Source organism: Haliotis rufescens, unplaced genomic scaffold, assembly GCF_023055435.1.
Source record: "Haliotis rufescens isolate VD_foot unplaced genomic scaffold, xgHalRufe1.0.p SCAF_20, whole genome shotgun sequence".
Lineage (NCBI taxonomy): Eukaryota > Metazoa > Mollusca > Gastropoda > Lepetellida > Haliotidae > Haliotis > Haliotis rufescens.
The window spans coordinates 20002210-20024079 of NW_025963891.1; the positions used below are offsets into that span (position 1 = coordinate 20002210).

Consider the following 21870-nt stretch of genomic DNA (forward strand, 5'->3'; position numbering starts at 1 on the left):
ATTCAATGTGTAAGTAAGGTTTTCAAAAGCTTTAATGTTTGACATGTACATGCGGAGGACATTTAATGCATCATTTACCAAAACGGTGTCGGCTGCAATTCTCTATTTAGACTTGTACCACATGTACCACATTTTTCAGGTGAACAAATAACTTACCCATGCATGTGTTTGGGACGAGCGCCACCGGTGGGTCAGGATACGCTCACCTTTTCATGGTAGCATCACTAATCGATAGTGATTAATAAACACATCGTGCAATGAACTCTGCTTTAGCAGATATTTCCTATCATTATGGAAATAGGTTGGTCTCTTTTCTTTATCTGCACGTTTAGGATCTAAACACAGGACGAGGAGCTTTGATCACACTTCACACCCACAAAATCTATCAAATCTACGCGTTTAATGACCTGAACATGTTGTACAATATATCTACAATCTAAACGTGTTCATAACTTGAGACCCGTGAAGATCTGGGGTAGAATAGGTCTTCACAACCCATGCTTGCCGTAAAAGGCGACTATGCTTGTCGTAAGAGGCGACTAACGGGATCGGGTGGTAAGGCTCGCTGGCTTGGTCGATGCAAATCATCGATCCCAATTGTGTGGATCGATGCTCATGATATTAATCGCTGGATTTCCTGGTCCAGACTCAATTATTAACAGACCGCCGTCATATAGCTTGAAAACTGCTGGGTGCAGCTTTAAACAAACCAATTGCAACCAAGCAATCATAACTTAAACATGAGCAATATACTTAGTAGTTAGCAGATTTAGAGCGAGCAAGAAGGCCTCTTTGAGCCCGTAAACTTGATAGTGGTATTATATAGTTACACAAGAGTTCCTCCCTCTCTTGAGCCAATAGTTTACAACAGATGTTGTATGAAACTATATATTACATTTATTAGGAACCTTTGGTGAGTGAGTAAGTTTGGTAAACCTCGCTATGTACTCCATTAAGAAGAGCAATCTGGACATTTAATTTGCTACCCGAATATAGAAAGCATACCTAAACCAGGCAAGACATGGTGATAATTGTATAAAAACAGTTTCAAGTTTGAAGCCAATGTTGTTTGAAAGGATAAATCACCATAATTATCATTTTGATGTCTTTCAGTCCAAATATATTTGCAGATTAAATACCGGAATCTCTGATCATGAATATTGTTGGTTTTCATTTGCTTTGATAACTTTGGCAGCATGAAAGTGTTAACTGGAAGGCTCTTGGTGTTGATTCTGTCCTCTTGCCACACTTCTATAGGCTGGTGGCAAGCATTCTACACCATCGATGGACAAGGTAAATATGTGTGGCAAAACTGCCAAACATGCCATCGTGAGTGTTTCTATTCTGAACATGATTTTGTTCTAAACATTAGACAATATATAATTATGCTCATGTTTGGATCCTTTAACTTGTTTAGATTCTAAACACTATTCTATCCACGTTGATTATATAAGGCCTCTAATCGCGTTCGAATTATGGGACAAGAAACGTGTTTAGCTTTGTGTTTTTGTATCTGAACATTTTCATCACTATTTTGCCTTTCACTTCCAGAGTGAGTGGAATCTGTTTCGGCAGAAAATCGAAACGGATTATTCTCTGGTGTTGACGTTTATATTTACACTGTAGCACCTTGCAAGATGCATTCCAAGTCGTAAACACGGCACGTCATGAGGTGCATGCATGTCATGTCAGATCCCTTGGATAACGTCTCAGGGGTCACAACTGTTTTGTGGTATCAATGGGAATATTGACGTGTTGATGATCATTGCTTGTGTTTGAAGCTTTTGAACTGAGATCTTCGACGAAATGTTTTCATATTTCACGTAGTTTTTTAACAAAAAGTTCATTGCCAATTATGGTTTGATGCAAATCAAATATTTGGTTGTCATATGCATTTCTTTACAAAATCATCGGTAATATTTGATTGATTGATAATGGAAGAAAAAATACCGCTATCTGAATTTATTTGGATTTATGAGCCAGTAATATCACATTAATGGGATCGGTAATGAACATTGAATGGGACAGGCCTTGTAAGAGCTGCATATCATTGATGGGAAGATTTAAGGTTAATGCCATTCAAAAATAGATAAGATATTTGATAATCTAATAATACGGTTGTCGTACTTATGACGTGCATCAATATTGCACTAATAGTACCGATTGCCTCTGCTTAATATCTCATTGCGCATGAACGATCAAGGAACCCACTAATGCCATCATTTTCTTAGTTTTAATGAAATGCCGATAGTACTATTACCATCATGGGTAATAATAATCCAACATTTGCAGAAATCCTTGAGGGGTTATGAATCTTCAAAAGGTCTTATTTAAAATAAATCCAAGCGTTGCTGTACCTATAGATGGTTTGTATAATATAAGTGACGTTACAGTTAGTGAGTAATTGAATATGGTTTGACTCCGCTTTCAGCAATATTTTAGCAATACACCAGAAACGGGCTTCATACATTCCACCCATTCGGCGAATCGAACGCGGGCCATCGGTATAACGAGGGAGCGCTGTAATCACAAGGCTTATCTCTCCTTAAGTTGTAGAACTGAAGCAGTGTTCAATATAAAGCTGTGCATTCGCAATAATCTCCTCGTCCTTACCGGCATTCATGTAACTGGATGTGTAAGTGACCCGGATGGTTATGCTTCTTATACCACTGTCAATATTTCGGTTATATATTTCTTAATGTGGAGAAAATGCCCAGTGAGACGTTTACTGTTTTAATGAAATTAACAAGCATGGACATGATGCTGACTATTGTCACCAAATACTACAGTCAGGGTGGATCTGGATTCGAACCTGCAACTAACGGATCCTGCAGCTGTCACAACACAGACATTTCCGATGCCTTATGAGAAGTGGTCTACCCATGACATCTCCCACATCCTCCATACTAACCAAACGCAACCGTCACCATCCCCCACCAATCCATCTACCACAAACGCCCTGTATTAGTGTCACTATACTTACGAATTGTTTGATAGGCATTACTTCAGCCCTGCATGACAACGGTATTAGGATCTATAGAAGTTGTTATTCATACATTATCTCTACGTTGTCACCATACTAGTCAGAGCTACTCACCAGTCAAACATTGTTTTACCAGTCAAACATTTTTTAAAAATATTACATGGGTATATACTGACCACAAGAGTAAGGGATCGTGGATATTTTCGGAATATATGTTTATAGTCAAGACTGAGAACACAAATTCATAAAAATAAACTTTGTATACATGTGTTATATAACTTCTCACGCCTTCTTGTCTTAAACCATAACGCGAAAGTCCAAACAGTCTTCCTTCTTTTATATCGGATGTCTTCTGTGTTGTATGGAGATGTTATGTCGTATATCTGTCAATTAATCTTGGCATTTGTGCACCTTGTCATGCATATAGCTCTAAAACTATTATTGCAAGCAAGACGCGGTACATGACATATGCCAGAAGCGTGCTTTAACGTTAGAGTTATTATGCAGTCATAATTTGAACTTAAACTGACACTAGAAAGGATCTTTTTATGATGTTAATGTCATCTGATATACTCTGTGATATATCTACAGATAGATGAGGATTCATTCTCATATTTAACAAAGCTTATTTGTTTGGAGGGTTTTATCACGCGTTCTTATGTTTATGAAATGGTATAACATACACGTGTATGCCCATAGCTCTTCATGAAGCCGTATACCTGTCTATCATTTCATTGATTATCCTGAGTAACACATTGCTCTAATGCCCTGCATACGTTTCAAATACATTGCATCTACAGATGATTACATCCTTGACTTACGTGCGTCTTGGAAGGCAATATCTATTAATCCCGTAATACGTTGCACCAAAATAGCCACCCCATGCCACTGAACAAGGCTGTTCTATAATGTATTCTGTAAAAAAAACCTCATCTCTTATGAAGCCACGGAGAAATACATTTTTTCTCAAAACTCTGCAGGAACCATCAATACTTTACTTTGACATTCTTGACACGAGCGATACCACGTGTGTATGATCCAGTGGGTCGTCTTTTGTAAATATGAATACCCTGATAAGATTTATTCACCGTTAACACTACACATTTGTTCCATCTTAACAAATGTCATCCTTTATCTGATAAATTGTGATTGCATACAAGAAATATTTACTTTTACGTGAGATACTTTGCTTTTCTTCATAAAGGCAGTCCTCGTGGATCACTCAACGGCAAGTTCGTATAATACCACGGACGCGAAAGCCTCTTATAATAATACAAGAGGTGCCTACAAATACCTCATGTTTGGAAATATTCAGGCCTGTGTTCATTCGTTACCGCCTTTTCTAACATCTCTGTTTTCATTATCATATATGTATGGAATTGCACTACATCTCAGAGGATGGTGGGGAAGCCTAGTGGTAAAAGCGTTCGATCGTCACGCCGAAGATCATGGTCGAATTCTATGTTATAAATAAGTTGTTTCTCAAAGACATGGTTCAACCCCTCCATCTGGATGTTAGTTTTTCAAGGAGACCGCCTCCATGGTCTACTGAATAGAGCGTCTGCCCGGGGAGTGGACATCGGTGGTTCGATCCCATGAGGCGTCATACCGCGTCATATCAGACGTTAAATGGTTGTACTTTATGTTACCCTGCCTGGCGCTCGGCATTAAGATGACAAAGCAAGGCCTGATCGGTTCGGAATCAGTACACTGTGTCTGAGTGTGGAATCCACGTTAAACTTCTGCATGATATCTCAGTGGGCTAGCACTATAAAACCGACAATAGGGAGGACGAGTACAAGCAGCGACACACCAACACACACGTGAATGAACTCTACTTAACTCAACACGCATTTAAAGGTTTTCTCAGTTTCGTAGGCGGGAAGTTACATACCAAAGCTTTAATAATCGAAATTGTTGTAAGATTTTGCGGTAAAAACATTTCCATAATCATATAAAAAATCTGATAATTGCAGAGTCCGCTGTAAAATTTCGCCTGTATGTCAAGCACGAATCATTATCAATTAGTAGTGATACCAGGTGTTCGCAAAAGGGTGAGTATATACTGTAGCCTGCCCAGCCGGTGGAATACATCATTCGCACATGCAATGGCAAGTCAAGTGGACATGTGGTTCAAGTCAAAATAGGGAATTGCATCTGACACCCTTTTGGTCACCAATGCGTTAAATTTGGAAATGGCCTCCGCATTTCTGCCATAAAATCCTTTAAGAAGTCTTACTAAGGCCTTGAATGTTGTAACACTGATCAAACAATTCACATGCTTATGATGTAAGCGGCTTTTAGCAGGATTTGTTATGATTATAAAAGTAGTTTTACCGCTTTTATTTTCGTCATCAATTAGCAGCCACGAATACATTAAGGACAGTTGCTCTTTTTTTCCCCCGTATGTTTATCACATTAAGGACATCTCCTTTGTCTTAAACACAAGCATGAACTTGTTTAGTGAGAAAGCCGTTTTATTCGTCATTGATATTTTCGTGACCTTAAATAAAATATTGGTGGCGTTCATGTTATTTACACCAAAGGTCAAATCTAGCTCATACCCAAAACACATTTGTAACACAACACAAGAACTCGCTGCTGTAGGTGGATGAAAGGTACACGGCCTTGAACTGATGAGGTTTGGAGTGACATTGCCTGGAGTGGTCATTAGTAAAGCAGCGCTGTCTGTTTAAATACTTCGATATGCTGTTCATCTTTTTCAGTATGTTTCCTGCAGTGTTTTTTTTCGCACCGGTATAACGCCCTCGTGATCGACCATGGATCACATATGGAATTGCAAATGTTGATCTATTGAAATGGATTTTAAAATATAAACTAATGCAGTATCTTTACCTGTTATGGTCGCATTTATGATTAATTTATCTTTTTTATATCATGTAAGTTCGATTTATTTAATTGAAAATAATGGTTGCCAAGAGACACTTGATTTGTGTCAGCAGATTTGAAACAGTTTAGTACATGTATTAGGAATGTTTTCTTTTCTAATGCGAGCTCTGCTGATGTTATTTAATATGTGAGGTCAATGTCATAATAACAAACCCATATGTACTAAACTATGTGTCTACGTAATGAGCACGATTTACGTTTCTTTCTCGGAGCATCTGAATATGAGGATTGAAAATAAAGCTAATAACTTTGTGAACACATGGTGTCATCACTGAATTCCAGCGATCCATACATAATACTGTCATCGCTGTTTTGCCTTTTACGCCCACTGGAATCTGTTTCGGTGGATAATAGAGACCGGTTGTTCTCGGGCGAGCTCAAACTCAGTGTCAAAATGTCAAAATCCGATGGTTAATGTCATTGGTTTCCGCGGATACGACCTTTCTCGCATTCAGTGATGCACAGGGTAAATTATTTGAAACTTCTACGTGATTCCAATGTGGTTAGGCAATAACCTGGTTCCACTATATTATGAATATTATACATGACCAGGTGACACCAAAGCTTTTTATCAAATATAATAGGACGATGGTTATTGAGGTAATTGATCCTGATTTCTCTGTTATATGCAAGTCATTTTCACAAGGTACAAGCAACGAATCAATTTCCATATGATCACAAGTATGATCAAGTAGGATATGAAACACCTGTCTGTTAAGTGACTTGAGAACAGTCACTCCACCGCCAGAAGTAACGATGGAATAAATAACAAGCAGGACCGTGACGTTTCAAATCTCCAGACTTACAAAGACTCTGACAAGGAAAAGGATACCCCACGGAATGAATGATCCTAAGCGTGAAAAAGGTACAAAGACATGTGACCATGCTTGAGCTTTTATGGAACACTTTTATTTACAGCGCATTTCACAGCTCCCTGTGCGACCTTTTCAGTAGTGACGTTAATCGCTTTAAATTTACATGTGGGATCAACGTTGAGCTTGCAAATTTGAGACAAAAAGCACACCATCCCGTTTAATGGTTTTATAGACGTTCTGAAGCCGACATGTAAGTGTGAAATGTGATTTATGTGTCTCTCCATTTATGTAAAGACAACCATGAACCGTCACTTATTGTACTAAAGCGTGGTGCTATGACGCTGATGTTGGTCGACGTTTCATCCTTCTTGGGCCTGTCGAATACATAATTTGAAATAAAGCCAGTTCAACTTTTAAAACAGTCTTGAATTGCATGTAAGATTGCTTATTTTCAGCGTCAGTGGCAATAGCCATGGCACCGAAGCAGGGTTATATGTTGTAAAATGTTTTATGTAAATGTAGGCTCGAACGTCTGAAGGACACAAGAGATTCAGTTTCGGAGTTTACAAGACTGAGTGTAACCATTTAATTCGAATGTTGAAACTTAAAGATTATTATTACTATCGAAATAGTGACATATACATAGTTAACGGAGAGCAGCCTCGATAGATACATTTTGAAATTACGTTATTGAATTATCAACATGATATATATATTTAAAATGATTTGACTAAATTCACAAAGAATGAGTGCAGTGGAAATGATATTACAAGGAAGTGATCTCAATAAACTTGCAGTTTAAAATGAAGATCAATTATTGACTATACATTCTATTTTGAAGACGTTACATTCGAGGATTGGGCAAAGGGATGACGCATGCGCAGGGGATGTGTAGATCTGCGTCCACATCGTGGACGAGCTGATAATTGACTGAAATGTTAAATGATAATGCCCAGTGGTCTTTCATAAAATTTCGACCGTGTACTTCATCTCGAATTTCTAACATATTTCCCATCAAGTTTAATGTTCACACCATACACTGTATACAAATACGACCGGACATGGTGTTTCGGAGTAACGACTTTGAAATTCCATCATACATGTGCTATGATTTCCAGGAAAATATGGGTGAAATGAGGTCTTCTATTTTTGAAAGTTTGTTTAGATATTCAAGGATGGATTGCATTTTGATATCTAATCAAACTTTATAAATAATTCAAAACCCACATCGACGAGATCATGAATTGAGCCGTGTGAAGACGAATCGAACATTTGCAAACGGCAGATGTTGTACAACCAGCATAAATTTATCCGAGCCTAATAAGTGTAATACGCCCTGTACTACTCCTAATGTAACCATCAAGCAATTAAATAGAAATAGCCATATGCTAGAAGTACAAGGTGGAATCATTAACAGGTAAAACTCACATTCTGACAAATGCGAGAATTGCTTTAAAATTGGGAAATGGATCCATAAATGAGGCAATGTGATATCATCCGGCTTGTATTTGCACAGAACCAGCTCCACCTGTTTCCGAATCACCCAGGAAATAATAAAACGCCACATGTTATATTGAAATATTGACGAGGGGAAGTATAAATAATCGCTTTTTCTTCTATACAAGTACACCCTTCGCCTGGTTCTGTCAAAAGTAAATAATATTATCAATTGTAACTGTGTTGATTAAGACAACCAGAAACCGGGGTAATTAGGAGCCAAGAAACGCAGGCTCGTTTATTGTTATGGTGGTTCTGACGTTAACGTTTAACGTACATGAGCATGTACTGGCAGTAATAGAACACAGCGATCAAGTATAGTTAGGTTTAAAAAGTACTGCCATTTACATATATCACCCCGTTGGTAATTATTTTAGAAATCTGTTGTTTCCAGAGATGTGCTTAACAAGTGAGAGGTATCCTTGAAAAGATATTTTTTAAGTTGTCTGGTTGTAAGGTGAGGTGAGGTGAAATTGGGTTTAACGTCGCGTCCAAGATTATTGCACTTATATAGCGACGTGCATGTACGGATGTGTGTTTGTGTGGCTGCTTGTACTAGTCCGGACTGATACCGATTTATAGTGCTAGCTCACTGAGATACCATGCCGCAGTTTTAACACGAATACCCCACTCAGACACAGTTTACTGACTCCGAGCCGACCAGTCCTTGTTTTAACCCCTTAATGCTAAGCGCCAGACGGGGTAACCATGTTTTAACGTCTTTCTGTATGACGCGGCCGGGGATCGAACCCTGAACCTTCCGCTCTCCGGGCGGACGTTCTACCACAAGACCACGGAGGCGGTTGTCTAGTTGTAGGTTATTGGAGGATGGAATGCCCTGATATGTTTCTATACGTTTTTTGAGTTGACACCTAAAATCATACATAATGTGAAATATATGAAGTAGATTGTATTGAATCAACTAATGTGCTTACTCAAACAACAGGATTTTTTTTTTCTGTGCGGGGGATTTGTTGAACGTCGTTTTCAATAATCAATAATGATGTGTCGGTTTAATATAGACAGGTGAAACCCATGATTGTGGACTTGGTGCCGACATACCAAAGATCATAATTGGGATTTGAACCCAAAAGCAACGGATCCTGTAACGATCAAGCGACACAACTCTGTACAGTGGTTTGGAGCTCTTTAAACATCCTACATGCAGCTGTTCATCTTATATATTCACACCGATAAAGTACATGGTTTCCCGTTTGTACAAACATTATATTTTTTTACTTGTGTAAACTAGGAAGCTGGAACATGCATTACGTAGTGTTTTAGCAAATTTAGTAGTGATCAAAACGATAGTGATGTTTCATTATTTTCTATTTTGGCCAATTCCTAGACCTAGCCCATAACACGTCTTCACGTGATTCAGATTCAGAGCGATTGTAGATACCAGCATCGTAATTGGAAATGTGCAAGGCATGTGATACACATTAGAACATAGGTTTTATTTGAAACGCACATGGGGCAGAGATAAACCAAACTTACGACCTTAACACTTCTTGTAGTTTTCACCACGAACAGCAAGGTGGTATTTCCGATACAATAGGGTAAAAATCTGTTTACTGTACAGTTCCATTACCAGAACATCTGATAGCTAATGTTCCTTAGTGAATTGAGTGTGTTATTTTTGAAATTTGAAAGCTCTGGTTCAGATATGTCCTAATTTGGGAAAACCGTGCGGGAATCGAATTAACAGCTGAAGATTCTTCCATTCATTAGTCGATGTTCCTTTGTGGCTGTCATTGTAGCAGTGCTTGCATCTTATGACCTTCCTACGAGATAACTTACTACCACTAAATTCATGTTGCTGTATAATATATTTTTAAAGGTGGGTAAGACAGGTGTGAATAAGTTCGAGATGATGTGCAAATGGTGAAAGAAAACGTCGCGTTTCACATGGCCGTATCTTGCATATTTGTTATCAGTTGTTAGGAATATATATAGCATCTGAAATTGATAAACGAGTTTAGACGGAGGTACGGATTGACCATCGATACTACTTTTTGTAATTCGGCATTTCATGACAACGACCAAAAGAAAAGGATAGCCTTGGTCACGGCTTAGGCTTTGGACTTGAACTCACATTGTTAATATATTGTGTGTGTTTCATCTTGTGAAGATCTTAATATAAATATCAACTTTTCTGTGACAATTAATAAGAATTAGTTATACATGTGTAAACTAAATTCAGTAATAAGTATATATATATATATTGCACTTTTTTCCATTTTATCCGTGTATAATGTTAATCTCTCATTGCAACATGTGTCAACATGTCGCTTCAATTGTTTGCTCTTTTCCGTACTTTGTAAATGACAAAGAAACGAGTTTGCTTAGGTCAGTGGCATGGGTGGCTCAATTTTTTAGAAAAAGATATAACTTTTGGGTTGGGAGTACGGACAGTCCAATGGAAGTTGAAGTTCTCTAATTGTTTGATGTGTAAATACAATAACAGTTGCAGCGCCATGTATTTTATTTGAAGAGACATATTGCATCTTAAATTTCCCACATCTCCTGAGCAAGTCCCCGTCCTTTTTACAATGTACATGTCTTTGCTCTCTTCTCCATCTGCTGTAAGAAAGTATTAGTCTCGTGTTGATCTAACTTCATGTCCTTAATCCAATAAGTACTGTTTCACATGTATATCATGATACTAACCTTATTTCCCTTATAATATACTAACGACTAGGGCTTTAAGTCAGAAACACATGATCAGAAGTCAAAAGTATGGTTTCAGGTCAAGCTTAAACATAAAGGATTGATAATATAAAATAACTTGGGCACGACTAACTTTGTGAGGTTACACAAAGCCACGAATTTATCATACCTCAGACTATCATGGCATTAGTATTAAGAGTTCGCAAACTTCACATGTCATCTTCTGTGGCCACAGGGGTGCTCTTGCCAATCTTCGATAATATATCATTTTTCTGCGTTGAATCAGTGGCAAACAAGACGAGACCTAAACTTGAACGTGTGGGCGGGGAATTGAACTGACTCTAACGCTGACCTTCATGTTTCCATTGTATCTGTTACGTTCCATAGAATTGCGCTGTTTGACAGTGGCTGACTTACCTTGTCACGGGAAAAACATTTTTGCCTTGCCGCTACCATGCAACGTCATAAAAGACATACATGTTGTTAGAGTTGGAATAATGGATCACTATTACTGATTTGAAATCGGAAGCGCTATATGTATTCTTTCAGACACAAATGACAACATCTTTGGTGGGTCCGAGACTGTGTCTTCTGAAAGAAGTCATTCAGTCCATCGTTCTGATAGTTTGAGAGATTATATCTTGAAAGCAGTAAAATGACCGTCAAGTAACGACAATGAATGGCATTTCTTTTTGCCCTTTTTCACATGAGTACAGTAAGCTCTCAATGGCCTGGTTGCATTACTTTTTCCAGCTTGACTCTTGCTTAACGGATCCTAATGGTTTGGAAATGGAATTTCCAGATTCCAACGTATGGGTACATCTAAGTGCTTAAATGAGGCCAAGGAACCGATAACCCTGCCCTTTCTTGCCAATTCAAGTTGGTAATGTATCTCCTGTCGATTTTACTAAACCCAAACCTGATTAATGAAATCTAAACTCCCGATCGGATTGTGTCAGCTCTACAAACATAACGGTAGATATTGACAACATATATAATTTCAAAAAGGGAATTGCTGGCCCGTTAGGTTCATAATGAAGGCTTATAATTTTATCATTTTAAGAAATGTTTCATTTTACCTTTGGCGTACATTGAGGCATAAGCGCCAGACAGGGTAACAACAAGTACCATATTTAAGGTCTTTTGGTATGACGCGGCCGGCGATCGAACACCGGACCTTCCGCTCTCCGGGCGGACGCTCTACCACTAGACCACGGAGGCGGTCTTTATGTGATGGAAACATGCCACATTACCATGTATACCTTTTGGGCACGTGTGGTCTTGTGGCCGCCACAATTAGATATGATGAGTTGCGTCCCCCACAGAGATTTTGAAGTGACATAAGCAGACAAGAAATATCGGTCACGTTTAGATTTTATAGAATCAGTCATGTGAATTCCGTTTTCGAAAAATCACCGAACGTCATCAAACAATTTCTGATTGAACTGTGTTCTATTGTTTGGGGAATTAGATATAACTGGAAAACTGCACGTTCAATCAGAAGTGATTTATGTTTCCTGTGAACCATATCTTTCGGCATGACAGGAAATCTTGTCAAATTCATAACTTATTTATATGTTCAGAATACCGCAACGTGATATAAGGATCCGTTTAGCGATATTTCAAGTTCAAGTTTTTTATCATATTCCTTCCATTGTCAGCATGATTTAAGAATTAATGTAAAGCTGTGACTGCTTTCAGTAAGCCGGTTGAAAGGCTTCCACTACCCAGACGTCGTGTACCGAGCAAAACTCGTGTTATATAGACATAGGGTGCAACTTGGTCACACTCCGGGACCATCTTATTATATTCTTATATTCCTTTTGTCAATGTCAATTTTGATTAACATAATTGTAGCGGCGGCAATTAGCTGTGCAGGATTTCGTCCCTTAGCGTAGTCACAGATTCACCTTAATTATGCTTCACGGTTTGTAGGCACTAAATCGGCGTAAACCAACGTGATAAACGTCTGAGCCCTGCATCAGAGAAAGAGAGAGAGAGAGAGAGAGAGAGAGAGAGAGAGAGAGAGAGAGAGAGAGAGAGAGAACGAGAGAGAGAGAGAGAGAGAGAGAGATGGCAAATGCATATGTGCATATTTTCAGTGGTTTCAATACACAATCACATACTTACTTTAAATCCAGTTTTTAAATATGTTAGCCACTACTGGATACATTCTTTGTCGTGAATTATTGTTACTTCTTTGTTGAAGTGTCCATGCACATTCATATCAAGATTTCACGTACACTTACTTCGTCTAATGACTAAACACTGATAAAAATTTCACAATTGCTCCCTCAAAACACGATTGTCAGCACTGTAAATCATATTATACTAACATACGCTTTGAGAAATTCATAAGCAATAGGGCAAAAATGAGCCTTTCAAAGTGAGTGATTCGTGGCTAAATCGTTGCAACAGAAACACAATTAGATTATGTTGTTCATTTCTCTGAGGTCCTGTGATATATCAAGCAGGTGTTCCCTGGATTATTAAGGAAATAAAGCAATTTCATTGTGTCCTACACGATTTGGAATTGATAACTTGCTGTAGCGTCTTGTCATTGGAATTTGATAATGATTTTGGTCATGTGAGTGGACAAAAGAAAAGGAGACACTATGTCTCAGGACATACTCTTGGATGATAAATATTATATTTACCACGGAGATGGCATTCCCAAGAAATCGTCTTTGATTTTGACAAGATAATAGCACTCATATATGTTAAATGTGCCCATTTATCACAAATTGAAAAAAGTCGTTCAAAATTAACATATTTTGACTTTGTGTTATCAATAAGCATTTGTCACTGTCAAAAATATAACCATTACAGTATTAGGGACTATTTCAATCATCGTGTATTTTCATTATTGTAAGACCCTGTAGAAATAGCAGAGAATTACAGGCGAACTGCCATAGTGTCTGTCATAAAGTCATTGGTTGTAAATAAGACAACAAAGTTAGAGGGAATATTTGGAAAGATACATCACATATGAATCCAACTAGAAAACAGCATCCTCGTTAAAAACTCAGTTTTAGTCACTTGAACCGTTGTAAAAGCGATGTAGTTATGTCTTTTAATTAGGTTTTCATAGTGGAAAAGCCATGCTTACAAGTTCGTGCATTTGTGTGTATTTGTGTCGACGTTTAAAGCCATGTAAAATCGTTAACAAAGTACCTTTGAATATTATAATCAGCATTTCATGTTTGTCAAAATAGGCAGAAATTCATGTTTTAAGGTAATTAACTTTATTTTAAAACTTGTAAAAGGAGTGGGTTGCCACGGCTCTGTATCGGCGAATGACTTTTATGCTGAACAAAGGAGACATCTAGTTTAACATGCAATGATAAATGGCTCCAACCTTAATTCAGAAAGACATCTACGTGGTACGTAGGCTGATTACTTTGCCTATAACAAAGAGTCTATTTTCTTGTTGCACGTTGTCTAGTTTCAATGTCAAACAAAAAACGATAGTCCCTTCCATTTTCTTTGTTTAAAATCTTAGTTTAGCTCAATTGTGCATTGATTGATAAGGCGAATATTCTCAGCCAAAATGGACAAGTCATGTATCCCTGACACAAACATTTGCCTTTATGAGAGATACGTCGTTTATCAGCAACTCTCCCGTATAATATGGAACATTCAAGAAGAAAATACGATGGATTTAACACACAGCTCTATCGAAAAAGTTTAGACACTACTCTCTATATACAATTCAACCAGCGATAAAGCCTGCACATCTTGATTAAATTTTACACATCCATTACGATCAACAGGGAAGGAGGTGTCTTTCGAATAACTTTATAAATATTGTTTTAACCAAATATGATATCACATAGTTCAGGTTAATGCAGATTCAAACACCAGAAAGTCACATTCCCGAGATGATCCAATATATTTTAAGAAAATATTTTACCGTATTCTATTTTACGAGATTTTATAGACCTCCTTACTGTTATTTAAATGGTCGTGTATGTGCATCACAATGGCCTAATATTGAGGCGTAATGTCCTCTTCGTCGCGAGTACGTCTCAAGTGAACGTCTGATTGTGTAATGTTTAACACTTCACGTAGAGTTGTATGTAGATAGCTTACCAGATGATCGATTGGAATGGTTTCTGCGTGTCTTGACATTATCCCAACACTACGAGAACAACACATTCAAATGACAGGAAGGTGAATTGGCTTCCCTCATACTGAACAATTTCATTTCTTGAAAAAGAAGAAGATTATCTTGTATGAGAGGCTTGCTTTGTAATGTGTTATAAGCTGTCCATATATAAAATCAATATGGTAGGCCATAACAAGTATTCATTGCGTACTCGGATGGACGCGACTTCTTCAAGTTGTTGGAATTCACTTTAACATATCGGGGCCGATCTCTAGCAGGATAAATCAGGCACCACTCCATCGCGGATGTAAAGAGAAAACGTGAAGGACAGATATTTCACAATGTTGAGACATACATTCATTAATCCCTTGTCGATTCATGTAAAATCTTGATAACAATGAAATGTTATGTTATGGAGAGGAATTCGTATTAAGGAATGTGTAATCTATCAATGATGATTAATGCATGCTGACGTTATAACCGACATAACCGATGCGTTGTTAAAACATCTCTGGTACCTGTATCAGATTGCTCTGCGGACCAAAACTCGGACAAGCCATTGTCATTGGTTTGTGGGCATAATGCTCATTCGGCATTGTTTTCGCCTGCATATAGCTAGCATTCGGTAATACGACTGAAATACTCAGTATGTTACAGTGCTTCAGAGTATCACTCACTACCATCACAGAATCAAATTCGACCTGCTCATGTATTTCTCAACAATCAAAACAAGATGTGTTAATCCACATATGTTTCTCTATCTCTTTTCTTTCTGTCATTTAATGTATTAATTATAAATGAGCATACATGTAAATCTATGAGAAAGAACGATATAATTTGTGATAACCTATGCCTAATCCTTTTTATGAGAATATAACATGTTTAAACTATATCAAACAAAACAGAACAAATTAAGAAATATCTGTGGCATTTCTCTGAAGTGTACAAGTATGTGGTTGGTGTCAATTTAAATAGTATCCAGAGCAAACCTTTGATCGAATTCCTTTGAGTTTGTCGTAAACAAACGAAGAGTATTTTTAAGGCAATTGAATGCGACCATTTTCAATAAATTGCATGAAAACAAATTTGACCTGTCGTGTGTGACCTCTGACAGCGTAAACGACGTTCATACGTAACCTTTCATTTATCATACAAGGCCAGATCTACATATCTTCCCGAGGCAAGAGAGTTAACTGACTATAAAAGTCCAGTTTCCACCCTTGCCGAACTAGGCTGGTATTATGGAGTTTTGGCTGGACTAACGAGTCTATGCATAGTCCAATCAAAATCGCGCACCGAAATCGAAATCCGGTTCGTAAACTGTCGTGCAGATTTCGGTCGATTGCAGGATTTGCAAACCATGTGCACCGCCAACTCGTTATCAGCTGATATTTTCTAAATTTTCATGTTTTTAATCAAGGTGCTCACGTGATTTGATGCATTTCGCGATGTAAGACCCGTTTTATCACGATACAGATCTTGACAATCGATCAGATTGTCCTGACTGGGCGCCAACATTTGTTGTGAAGCAAACGCAAGTGATACGAGAGGTTGAATCTAAATGGTCCATATGGGAGGCTTAGAAGGGACATAACTGGTGAAAGTCACTGGTAGCGCTACGATCGAGCCCAGTAATGCCAGCCTAGTTCGGCAAGGGATGAAACTGGACTTTTAAAGTCAGTAAACTCTCCTGCCTCGGGAAGATGGATCTACACTGCTCATGTGACTTTAATATTGCCATATTTGGCTGGTTATCGGACTTTTACCTGTCTGAGGAATTGGGCATAAACCACACTTGTCTGAAACCAGTATTTAACTACGAAAGGTCTGATCAGAACGTGACAATTGACAACGAGGCTCACGATGAGGCATTGTACGTATTCCACTGGTCTTGATCACTTGCAGTCATGATGCAACGCATTGCTCTAACTGCCTGGATAACAAGTTCTATGAACTTCCGGTCCAATGACATTACTTCCGGTTTGGGAATAAACACATGCATAAACATCCATTCACTGAACACCACCCACCTCTTAGGATATGATACATTACAAAATGACTGGCGTGATTCATTGTTGGAAACAAGACAAAAGAGTAGTAAACTGACACATAGACCGCCTGGAACTACCATCACACCAATACTGAATCTGACACAAGCAATAGGTAGTGATTTACTGGCGTTATGCGATGAAGTCAACCAACGTTCATTCTAACACCACTGAAAAGTGCAAGCACCCAGTCAACAATACGGATCAGACTGTCACATGCTGCAGTACAAAACTATTTTTGTCAAACAAGGAATCACCACTGACACTGCAATCACGTTCTAGTGTATCCATCCTTCTCACGGATGACATTCGCGAGGGGTCTCCTCATGTGGTGATCAGACGTCTGATTTTGTACATTGGGCTCCTCTTCCATTCCTGGTGCACTGCCAGGGTCAGTTCATTCAGGTTTTGAACAGGAGGTTCTCTAGGTCTCAGGGTTCCCTTGTTTATCATTATATTTCTGAATTGCATATTGAATCAGGCGGTGTTTAATCAATGTTCGTGTGTATATATCTTATCAATGACAAATGCTTTGTGATATCATGGATGAATACACTTTTTTCCATATTTTGACAAAAACGTTTCTGGTGACCACGACCTTCATCAGAGGTCATCGAAAATCTTCAAGGCACCGCCTGAGAGATCATGCACATAAAATTTTTAATCATATATACTACAAATAGTGTGTACATAAGCGTTTTGGACTTTACTTTACAATGATAATAAGTGGCCTGTCCCTTCATTTATTTTTATTTGCCAATCACTCGGGAAAATATTTCTAATTCTCCATACCATATTGACAATTCTTTCTGCATGAAACCTTTACAAGATATTTCATGCGTGAACGACCTTCAAAATGACGTTGACATCGACACAATACATCATGGGGCGAGCAACCAAGTCGCACCAAGTCAGCGAGCCTGACCACCCGATCCCGTTGGTCGCCTTTTACGACAAGCATGGGTTGCTGAATACCTATTCTACCCCGGATCTTCACTGATCCTAGCTAGTTTAGAAGCGATCCGAGGCCAGCTGTTGGATTTGAAGAGTATAGTAGTTAAAAAGTGCCAAGAGATCAGTCATGTTTTGTAAATTGTGTGAGGTCTTCAGGATGAGGCTATAACTACCGTATTTTGTAATAAACGGATTGATGGATTTCAACTTCTTTATTCTTTCAATGCGACCACTCTGTACGTGTGCTATTTTTGGCATTATAAAGGAACTAATAGCTTTATTCAAACGTCGCACTGAAAATAAAGAAGTTGAAATTCACGCGTCTACTTTGTCTTCATTTATACCACAGCTGTCACGTAAATGTATGAGGTGATTACCAAACTGAGAACAAATTAAGTAAGAAAACATAAATAGATCGATGGTAGTGTATATTTACATTACGATGCAGTCACGTTATGTGGGTACCCATTATGCGAGGCTTGTGATCATTTTATGTCAAGTGTGGGCTGTAGAATGCAGCTTGAAGACACTCGTTGTTGTACGAGCAGCATTTGGTTTTTGTTGCTTGGTGAAATAGCCTCAATTTGTGTCTAGTAGGGTAAACGTTCAAGCCACTGGAGACATTAGGACGGTAAATGTGATATCGTCTTCGGGTGTCTTTACATTTCAACTGTTTATATTTGTCATTTCTTACGATTACGGGGAAAAAGAGAACCTAAAGTGTTGTTCATACACTGAGGGTGTTATCACATGGGCATATATACTGTGGGTAACCGTCTTTCTGTAATCATGTTCATGAAATAATTGTCGGTGTTTTGAATTGATCCTGCTATTCCCTTTTGGCATACCGATGGTGAGGCGTTGCTAGTAATTGCGTGCGTGTTCATGTCAAGTTGTGTCAAATTCAAAAGTTATTAGGTTACGTAGCAGAATAATACAGCATGTTGTGAATTTGATATGCTTCAGTGGTTATTGTCGTGTGCTCAAAATCAATCATAAATCTTTAGAATGAAAACGACTTTATTTCATGAAGAGACCTGCAGAGATCGAAGTCAAAGAACGCTAAATTTATAGATCTCAATGAAAAATTTGACATAATCAACATTTCAGAACATATATCATATTCAGAACATAAGTATTTGAGCTTAATATAAAATCTTGACAAAAATATCATACATGTTTACGACAATCCATCACAGCGATGGTGCTCCTCCAAATTCCCTAATGTACTGTTTTGATCGTATTAATGCTTTGCTACTTGAAACGTTAGATTAAGGAATGATGAAATACGCATGATATAATCAAATTAGTTTCTTTTTAATTCAGCGCCACCTTGACCTGAGTAAAAGTAATATTTCAAAACTGTCCACATCCAATCAATAACCTATGATGGATGATCTTGTAATCGTAACAGAAGTTAGTCTGATATTACAATCCCTCTAAGTGTATTAATAAAGAAAATCATTTACCCTTGGTAATACTAAAGTGCTACATTCAATATAGCGGTCATTGACTTTACTGTATGTCTTTCGCCAGTGGCGTATATGTTCCAGTGTTAACAATACGCCTAATTATCTTAACGACTTGACTTATAAAGTTTCTTCCAAGGACCGATTGTGGAGTCGACCAAATTGGGAATCAAAATGAATGCATAACAAATTGGGAAGATTGATATTGTACAGGCGATCCATTTACACAATACAAGCTGATACTCGGTTGTATTGATGTGAAACTGTATTCCTAAGGCTGGAATCGATGATCATCCACTCCACTGCAGCCACTGGTTTGGCTGCGCCAGATCCCATTTAATAACGCGGGCCGCCGTGACATGATCAATGAAAACATCTTTCCCTTATGTCATCGATCCATGATCAATCCATATATTTTTGGCAAGATTTCACTGTATGGGTAGGTATAGCGGGGAAATGGTGTTAGTGTCAGTCGTAATTTAGCACAACCATAAATAAAACGTGTTTGTATACGGTTATATTTCCGTAAAGTAAAACGCGTGCGTGCGTGCGTGCATGTCAGAGACAGAATACGGACTACTAGCCTACAAGTCATTGTTTTACCATCCCTTAGATACCAAGCCCCATTCCGATCTTCGAACGTAATCTGGTATGACGCGTACGGGGATCGAACTACCGACCTTCCCTCTCAAGGAAAACGCTTTATCAAATAGACCACGGAGAAGGTCACATTTCCTTAAGAATGCCCCTTTACTGTGATTCAGAGGTAATATGCAGAACATATTATTCATATTCTTATTGGAAAATTAATACGACTGCTCAGAAGGGCAGTGGATAACTACAGATGTACTCACAATGGCGATCCATTCCGTATGATCCAGGAGCGGTGGGGTAGCCTAGTGGTTAAAGCTTTTGCTCGTCTCTCGAAGCCTTGGGTTCGAGTCGCCACATGGTGCAATGCATGAAGCCCATTTCTGGTAACCTTGTCTTGTTATCACTAGAATATTGCTAGAAACGCCTTAAAGTTCACTCACTCACTAAAAAAACCCTGGATCATTAGTTTAATATCGTACACCGACTAGGTTCGCCATAATTACCCCATATACCGACTATTACAAACCACTCAGTCTTGATTTTCGACTACGCTGCTAAACATGATTTACTCAAAAATATAACTGTGGTATGTCGGGAAGTGTTGAAGTCTTACTTGAAATCGATAAGTATCGCTAATGAGATCGGCACAGGTACTGTAAGAATGTACTTTAAGCATGAATAAGGTTTCTATTATAAATAGGTACCTTCGATTCCCAAACATGTACCTCCAGGATAAAAGTCTAGAATACTGGTTCATGTTTTTCACCCGTCGTTCTTAATGAGGAAAAGCTAAATAATATAGATTAACATCGGATTGCATTTGTTTAAGAAACGTTCGTTAAGAGAATTTAACTCGTGCACTAACTCACAACTCGTGATTTTATCGGGGGTGGGAATGCTAATTATAAGCTCTTTTTTGGTGCATATTTGTATTCAACAAGCTGTGCCGACAGCGCCCCGACAGCGCCCCGACAGCGCCCCGACAGCATTATACTGCAAACGTTATAAAATTCCACCAATAATCTGACATTTCATCTTTTTACTATACGAATCATATCTGAGATGTGAACGCGTAAAAATGTATATATTTATTCCCCTGGTATGATTTCGTCAAAAGCATGGTACTTTTTTACAGTACAGATTAACATAACGCAATGTGACATTTTCATTGCTTTAGCATAAAATAATCATATATACTCACGGTTTAATCTTCTTTTGCCCCGCCTGAATAAATCTTCGCATGAGTCCAAACTTGTGAGTCTTCACAGATGTTCCAACACTGTCGAGATTTTATTACACGCCTCTGACGTTATTTTCACACTTCTAACCACACCGGAAAAAACTTCCCATGATGCCACTGTAAGCGTCTAACAGTACTGCAGCCTGAGTACGTTATCAATGAGCCCTGAGCATTAGCTAACTTCCCAACAGAGTGGCCAGCCAATGGCCGTCAGTCTGGAATCAATAGCAGTGTAAATCGCACATTCATAATACACTATGAGAAGGGGCTCTCGTCACAGCAATCAAAATGATAACGGCTGACGGTCATAACTTTAACGTTTGCTGATGCCGTACACACGGGAATCGTTAATCGAAGGCTGAACTAGTAAACAATTTTATTGTCTAAATTGAATCATGTTCAGATCTCCGAAGAAACACAGATATGTCCATATTGGCTTCTCTCCTCGATACGTTGGTAATGAGTGAGACAGTCCAACGTGATAGATCTTTGGAAAATATGATCACAGTAAGTATCATCCGAACCCATGAGAAAATCTTGAAATACTATTTCGTGGGTTGCAGTAGAGGCTGCTTTCAATTT

The 21870-nt window shown here is 38.3% G+C and overlaps 1 protein-coding gene across 1 annotated transcript in view; it reads right to left on the reverse strand.

Annotated features, from left to right (window-relative positions):
* Positions 1-21419, reverse strand: part of LOC124137413 (tachykinin-like peptides receptor 99D) — an 83800-nt gene extending 62381 nt beyond the window's left edge. The window contains exon 1 of the mRNA XM_048400923.1: positions 21250-21419. The gene's annotated coding sequence lies outside the window, so the exon portion shown is untranslated. The remainder of the gene's footprint in view (positions 1-21249) is intronic.
* Between the last annotated feature and the right edge of the window lie 451 nt (positions 21420-21870).